Raw genomic sequence first — 8,719 nt, forward strand, 5'->3', positions numbered from 1 at the left:
GGGAAGTAGGCTCGGGGCTGTGGGGGAGCTCAGGGATTTGGGGAAGTAGGCTCGGGGCTGTGGGAGAGCAGAGGGATTTGGGGAAGTAGGCTCGGGGCTGTGGGAGAGGAGAGGGATTTGGGGAAGTAGGCTCGGGGCTGTGGGATCAGAGGGATTTGGGGAAGTAGGCTCGGGGCTGTGGGGAGCAGAGGGATTTGGGGAAGTAGGCTCGGGGCTGTGGGGGAGCTCAGGGATTTGGGGAAGTAGGCTCGGGGCTGTGGGGGAGCTCAGGGATTTGGGGAAGTAGGCGCGGGGCTGTGGGATCAGAGGGATTTGGGGAACAGGTTCACAGGACATTAAAGCAGCTCCTCGGGGTGATAAGGCTGTAAAAATACTAATGGAAATCTGGGTTTTATCACCAGGTACAGAATATAAAAGACGAGATAATGAGGAGCCGGTGTAGAACCTTAATAAAGCTCCGTTAGAGCACTGGTGCAGTACTGGGCTCCGCACTGTGGCAAGGATATCGAGGGTTTAGAGAGAGTACGACACAGATTCACTCGGATGGTGCCTGGTGTGAAGAAATAAAATGACAAAGAAAGACTTGAAAAGTTGTCTTTTTTCGTTAGAACAACACAGATTACAGGGCGATGTGATCGAGGTGTTTAAAGGTATGAAAGGATGGGCCAGGCTCGATGGAAACAGCCTGTTCCAGTAGTTGAGGGTCTAGAACGAGGGGCCAGAGATACAAGATTAAATGTAAGAGATTTAGAACAGTGAGCAGGAGAAACCTCTCCACACAGAGAGTCGTGAGGCTGTGGAATTCACTTCCTGGGTCAGGGACTGAGGCAGAAACTGTGTCAACATTGAAGGTTGGATTGGAGAGGTGGATTCAGGAAAAGGGGTTTCAGAGATATGCGGACAGGGCAGGTTAATGTGATCAGGACTATTTGGTCACATGGGGGGTAAACACCGACACAGACTGGATGGGCCGAATGGCCTGTTTCCGTGTTGTAACTTCTGTGTGTTTCTGTGTATGTACATGTGTGTATATATGTGTGCGTATGTATACACGCGAGTATCTATGTGTGTATGCACGTGAGTATACATGTGTATATACATGTGTATGTATGCATATGTGTGTATGCATATGTGTGTATGTCATTTGTGTACGTGTGCACATGTGTTTTCACACGGGTGTGCAGGATGCAGGCAGCAGCTGGTTGTGTGGTATCGCGGATCCTGCCAGTTGTCACGGCAGAGCCGGCCGTAGCCACGTGATGTGTTACCATGTGGCGGAGACCACAAAGGGACAATAAACACAATTCACTTTGTATAGCAATGCTGTAGTATGTACATGCTGGGTTGGGTTATTGGTGCAGGGTCCCTTTAAGAGCGTCGGGAACATGATGACGTCGGTTGCGTGATGACGTCATAGCCCCTGCTTAGCCCCTGCACGGGGCTGGGCTTTGAGACCGTGTGGAGATGTGATTAAAGTAAGACACGTTTTGTTTTTGCCTAAAGAAAAGTCTCAGCCTGTTGATTTCTGTCAATCCCAACATCGGTGACCCCGCTGCTCTTTTGGATGATTCCAAAGGCCTCATCTGAAATGGCGACGAACGCCGTTTCCATCAAATTACATATTCCGTCCTGGAGGCGCTGGCGATGAGGATGTCATCCAGGTATACGAACAGGAACGTCAGGTCCCGTAACACGGTGTCCATGAGGCGTTGAAAAGCCTGTGCGGCGTTTTTGAGGCCAAATGGCATGCGGAGAAATTCGAATAGCCCAAACGGGGTGATCACCGCGGTTTTCTGGACGTCCCGCGGCCGGACGGGGACCTGGTGATAACCCCGGACGAGGTCCACTTTCGAGAACACCACTTTCCCGGCCAGTCGGGCGGAAAAATCCTGGATGAGTGGAATCGGATAGCGGTTGGGGGTCGTTGCGTCGTTGAGGCGCCGGTAGTCTCCACACGGGTGCCACCCGCCGCCTGGTTTCGGGGCGAAGCCCACGGACTGTTCGACCGGCGGATGATGCCGAGGCGCTCCATGGTGTCGAACTCGGCTTTGGCGATGGCAAGCTTCCCCGGGTCGAGGCGCCGAGCGCGGGCGTAGATGGGCGGACCGGTGGTCGAAATGTGGTGTTCTACCCCGTGTTTGGTGGCGGCAGACGAGAACATGGGTCTCGTAAGGTCCAGGAACTGGGTGAGGAGGCGGGAAAACTCGTCGGAGGCCGAGAGTGCGCTGGACAACTGCGTCGTGCTGGACCCACTGAGGGAACACGGGAGCGAGCTGAAGGTTTCAGCGTTGATGAGACGTCAGTTCTTGACATCCACCAAAAGGCCGTTGGCGCAGAGGAAGTCAGCGCCGAGAAGGGGGGTGGACACTTTTGCTGTGACAAAGTCCCAGGTGAACCGTTGCCCACCAAAACAAAGCGCCACGTTCCGTTTCCCGAAGGTGCGGATGGAACTGCCGTTGGCGGCTTCGAGGACGGGGCCGTGGTTCCCCCCTTGAATGTCTATGGATGATGCGGGCAGGACGCTCACCTGGGCGCCCGTGTCGCAAAGGAAATGACGCCCGGAGTCGGAGTCTGTAACAAACAACAAGCTGCCTGAACGGCCGACAGCCATAGCAGCCGACGAGTGGTCTTTAGTGTGCTGAAAACCGGGGGCAAGACCTTCGTCGTGGATGCTGGCGGTAAACCGGACTGCATTTCCGTCGACCGTCTTAAGCCGGCCCACCTGGATCTGGACCGTCCCGTTGAGTTGGCACAGCCCCCAAGACAGGGCCGACCTCCGGTTTCCACGCCCTCCGTCCACCACCGAGCGCCTGAGGTCCCTCCAACGAACCCCCCGGTCTCCACCCCGGAATCGAGGAGCCGTTCCAACCGAGTGATCCGGCCCCCCTGACAACTGACATTGCCAGTACTTGTGAATTCTGGGGGGACGTATGTGGCGGAGACAACAAAGGGACAATAAACACAATTCACTTTGTATAGCAATGCTGTGGTATGTACATGCTGGGTTGGGTTATTGGTGCAGGGTCCCTTTAAGAGCATCGGGAACGTGATGATGTCATAGCCCCGGCTTAGCCCCTGCACGGGGCTGGGCTTTGAGACGGTGTGGAGATGTGATTAAAGTAAGACACGTTTTGTTTTTGCCTAAAGAAAAGTCTCAGCCTGTTGATTTCTGTCGATCCCAACAACCAAACCTTTCTGCACAGATACCAGGGCTAAAATCCCAAACGTTATTAGCAGGAAGTTAACAGCTAAACTAAAGGAAAAGCTTTTGGCCTGGAGTTTCCGCTCGGCTGCGCTGGATTCACCTGAAATCGGTCAAACCAGCGCAAAGATGGCGGAATTTCAGGCGCAAATGACGTCCGACACAAATCGAGTTTCCGCCATCTTTGGTGCGTGTTTAAAAAACATCGCGCTAGAAGCCAGCCCCGCCCACAAAACTGGCCGCGCCCCCAGATCGAATGAATCGCCGTGGCGAGATCCCGCTAATTGCGCCCGTTTGCGGCCCTCCGAGGAGGCTCTTAAAATTAAGCTGGATATTTTAGGCGCAGAGACACTAATAGACATGTTTTAAAAGCTTTTAAATATACTAGCTGGAGTACCCGGCGTTGCCGAGGGAACTGAAGAACCCTCTGCCATGTTAATAAAACTGTTTATAAAACTGTTGTGATTGAAGAACTCTTCCTAAGCACCCAGGAGGTGGTTCTTTAACTTTGTTTTTTGTTAATGGGGATCGCCAGTAGCCATATACTCCAGGTTTTACAGTTTTGGGTATGTCTCGCCTGGTCAACAGCTTGCCATGCCTGAGTCTGGTCAGGAGTCTCTGAGGCTCTGGCTTGGGTATATCTCGCCTAGTCAACAGCTTGCTGTGGTGTATGTACCTTTAAGAGGAACTATGTTTTTTTGAGGCCCCTGTGTACTGTAGTACCAGTAGTGACCACTCGGGTATATAAGCCTGTATAGCGTCTTGTATAGTTTAGTTCACCTCCAGACTTTGTTCAGTAAACACTTGTTAAATCAACTCCTGCTTTCCGGGTCTTCATTAACACACGGATACAACAGTGGCGACGAGTTAGAAACGAACCTACCTGCAATTCGGCAGTAGCTCAAGGAGATCGATTCCTCAGACGAAGGTCGAAGAAAAAAAAAAACAAAAACTGTGGTTTCACCAGCTAAACGGGCTGGTGGCAGGTACTGCACTAATCCTTCCTGGGCGGCGGGCTGCGGCTCGATCAGGTAGCTCTGCAGCGGGGCCGGTCAGCGAGTCGTAAGGCAGAAGCAAACAGAGACAGAGGGTGGAGCACTCAGGACACGGCTGGCGCTGCAAAGCAGGTCGGCGTTCGGACCAAGCAAAGGGAGGGGGAAGTCCCAGAGAGTCCGACGGAGTGACGGAGAAACTGTTTAAAAATATATATGTAATTCCAAAAAAACGCGGAGAACAGCGTTGGCAGCAGTGGCAGCGGCGGAAAGCGCGGGAGGCGCCATTTTGACTCGACAGGGAAGAAGAGAAAGCGCGGGAGGCGCCATTTTTGATTTTCAGGATGCCTAAGACTGGCAATATTACTGCTTTCGATAGTGATATAGAGGATTGGACCACATATGTGGAAAGAGTGGAGGTATATTGCAAGGCAAATGAGTAGCGGATGATAAAAAGGCATCGATACTTCTAAATCTGATGGGCGCAAGGACATACGGGCTGTTACGAAACTTGATCACTCCAGCCAAACCGATGGACAAGAATTTTAAGGAGATTGTTGATACCCTACAGGAGCACTTAAACCCAACACCGCTGCTGATAGCGGAATGATTCAAATTCTTCAGGAGGAATCAGCACAAGAATGAAAGTAACGCTGATTACCTCACCGAATTACGAAAGCTGTCTAAGCACTGCCAATTCGGGGCAGGACTGGCAGATTCTCTACGAGACAAATTCGTCTGTGGTCTCCTAAGCGAAGGAACACAGAAAAGACTACTTTCTGAGAAAGCTTTGACACTGGACAAGGCTTTCAGTGTGGCTGTGTCATACGAAGCAGCAGCAAGAGGAGCTGCAGAGATACAGCAAAAGCCACAGGACTTCGGCACCCATGAAATGACACGGGTTTCGAGAGATGTTATCGCTGCGGCAGATCCACCCATGACCAGAGGGACTGCTGGTTCAAGGACAAAGCATGCAGGCAATGCGGAAAGATGGGACACATTGCATGTGTATGCCGATCTGGAAAAAAATCCGCTGACAGTAAAAAGGTCAATAAGGAAAAGTACAGGAAGGTACAAATGATGACGGACAGTAGCTCCGAAGACCAGAAGAGCGATAGCAACTCCGGAAACAAGAGACTAAGCTGTCTCAAATTACATAATGTAATTGCCAAAGAAGATTACCAGACCATTTGGGTTACCCTCACAATAGCGGGGTCCCCAGTTAAAATGGAGCTAGATACAGGATCAGCTCTGACCATCATAAGTCGACGGGATTACGAGCGGCTATTTCCGCATATACCTTTGAAAGACACATCCATTATCTTGAAGACATATACGGGGCAGAAAGTATACCCCAGAGGGAAAATAAGGGTGCCTGTTGTATACAACGGCAAGGAAATACAGAAGTTGTATTTATACGTTCTGCAAGATGGTGGTCCACCATTGTTGGGACGTGAATGGATCAGAAAGATACGTTTGGACTGGCACTCCATTCAGGCACTGACGGTGACCAGTAAGAAAAAAAATGATGATGACATCATCCCTGGACGATTAAAAGAAATCTTGGCTAATGCCAAAGAAGTGTTTCAACAGGAACTAGGAACCCTGAAAGGCACCACCGCCTCAATAAAAGTAGAAGATGTGGCAATTCCCAAGTTTTTTAAGGCAAGGCCGGTGCCATACGCAATTCGTCCAGCAGTCGAGGCAGAGCTGGAGAATTTGGAAAAAGCAGGCGTGTTATCCAAGGTAGATTGGAGCGAGTGGGCAACACCCATCGTCCCGGTCATGAAGAAAACGTTGAATAATGATAAATTTGAAGAAGAGAGAAAAATTCGCATCTGTGGGGACTTCAAGGTGACTGTAAACCCGGTTCTTCATACGGTACAGTATCCTCTTCCGAGGATAGAAGATATTTTCGCCTCACTATCCGGAGGGAAACGTTTCACCAAAATTGACTTGGCACAGGCATATCTACAGATGGAGGTTGAGGACACCTCTAAAAAGTATCTCACGATAAACACACACAAAGGCCTGTACCAGTACAATCGGCTAGTTTTCAGAGTAGCATCAGCTCCAGCTATCTGGCAAAGAGCTATGGAGCAAGTACTGCAAGGGATTCCAGGGACTCAATGCTACCTAGACGACATCCTTGTAACAGGAGAAAATGACAACGAGCACCTTGCCAATTTGGAGCAGGTGCTCATGAGGCTGAGAGAACGGGGCCTACGAGCAAATCACCCCAAGTGCGAATTTTTCCAGAAACAAATATCATATTGTGGCCATATCATTAACAAAGAAGGGTTGCATAAATCACCTGAAAAAATTGAAGCGGTCGTAAAAGCCCCAGTGCCTGAAAATGTCTCACAATTAAGGTCGTTCCTGGGATTAATAAATTACTATCATAAATTTTTACCGAACTTGTCAACTGTTCTGCACCCTCTTAACGCACTGCTACAAACGGGAGTAATTTGGAAATGGAGCGAAGACTGTAAACGTGCCTTCCATAAATGCAAAGGCTTGATCACGTCCAAGGAAGTGTTGGCTCATTACAACCCATCACTGCCAATCAGACTGGCGTGCGATGCATCCCCTTACGGTGTGGGAGCGGTATTATCGCATAAATTCCCTGATGGCTCGGAGCGGCCGATAGCTTTTGCGTCACGCTCATTGAACTCAGCTGAGCGTAACTATGCCCAGATCGACAGGGAGGCATCAGCCTGGTGTGGGGGGTGAAGAAATTCAACCATTACCTACACGGACAAAAATTTACCTTGTTGACTGACCATCAACCCCTCGTCTCCATATTCAATCCTAAAAAGGGCGTTCCCATTATGACAGCGCAAAGGCTACATAGGTGGTCCCTTTTCCTAGGGGCACACCAATATGACATAGAATACAAAGGAACAAAACAGCATGGGAATGCTTACGGTTTATCGCGCCTACCGTTGCCAACGGTAGAAGAGGCACCTACAGTGGACCCAGTGGAGATGTTCCACTCAACCATAGTTGAATGTCTACCAGTGACAAATTCTACCATTGAAAAGGAAACGAGAAATGACCCGACTCTCTCACGAGTCTACGATTTAACGGTGAAGGGATGGCCAGCACATGGCGAACCACTGTTACCAGCATTCTTGCAAAGAAGAGAACAGCAGTCAGTGTGCCGAGGAACCTTGATGTGTGGATCCAGAGTGGTGATTCCACCCAAACTCCAGGATAAAGTGCTAAAGGAGCTTCACGAGGGGCATCTGGGTGGAGTGAAAATGAAGAACTTAGCCAGAGCATTTGTGTGGTGGCCAGGTATCGATAGAGACATCGAAGAAATGACCAAGAGCTGTCTAGGATGCCAGAAGGTCCAAAACGCCCCACCACAAGCCCCTCTACATCCATGGGAGTGGCCCTCATCTCCCTGGCAAAGGGTACATATCGACTTTGCTGGTCCATTTATGGACTCAATGTTCTTAATCGCGGTTGATGCACACTCCAAGTGGCCGGAGGTAATAAAGATGTCCTCCACCACCGCGGAAAAAACCATCACAGTATTAAGGACCATATTCACCAGGAATGGGCTACCTGAACAGATCTGTTCTGATAATGGACCGCAATTTGTATCCGAAGAATTCAGGAAGTTCTTAAAAAACAATGGGGTTAAGCACTACACGTCCGCCCCATACCATCCCGCCACCAATGGATTAGCTGAAAAGTTTGTCCAGACCTTCAAGAAGGCCATAAAGGCCATGGGTAATGAAGACATAAATCTACAACATAAGGTAGATAACTTCTTGTTTGCGTACAGGAATGCAACACATGTGGTTACAAACCAAACCCCCGCCATGATGTTTTTCAATAGAACACTAAGATGCCGGCTGGATTTGATCAAGCCAAACATCAGAAGGGACGTAGAGAACCGGCAATTTCAAGGCATGAATGAAAGGCCAACTAGAACCTTCCAGATAGGTCAACAAGTTTTGGCCCGGGACGACAGTACCGAGAAATGGCAGCCTGGAACTATTTGCACATGACTAGGACCGCTGATGTATACCGTGGACATTGGAGAAAGCATAATAAGGCGCCATGCTGACCAGATCATAGAGTCATCCGAAAAGGGACAACCTACACCACAACTCTATACGCCTAATGATGAAGCAGATATACCCATAGTATCTACCTCCGATCCAGTGATACTGGAACCAGATAAACCCGACACTGGCATTCAAGCCGAATCGACCTTGCCAAAAGAACCTACTACACCACCGAAACCTACTACACCACCGAGGCGTTATCCGGACCGAGTCAGGAAGCCTCCAGAGAGACTGAATTTGTGATTGATTAACTTCAGCAAATGTGTAGATTATTGTTCTGGTAAAAATGTTAATTAATGATTACTTAAAATATTATGCACTATTTATCTAAAAGGGGAGGAATTGTGGTGTATGTACCTTTAAGAGGAACTATGTTTTTTTGAGGTCCCTGTGTACTGCAGTACCGGTAGTGACCACTCGGGTATATAAGCCTGTCTAGCGTC

This window comes from Somniosus microcephalus, chromosome 23, assembly GCF_052327205.1.
Source record: "Somniosus microcephalus isolate GS21.2 chromosome 23, FLI_Smic_1.0, whole genome shotgun sequence".
Taxonomy (NCBI): domain Eukaryota; kingdom Metazoa; phylum Chordata; class Chondrichthyes; order Squaliformes; family Somniosidae; genus Somniosus; species Somniosus microcephalus.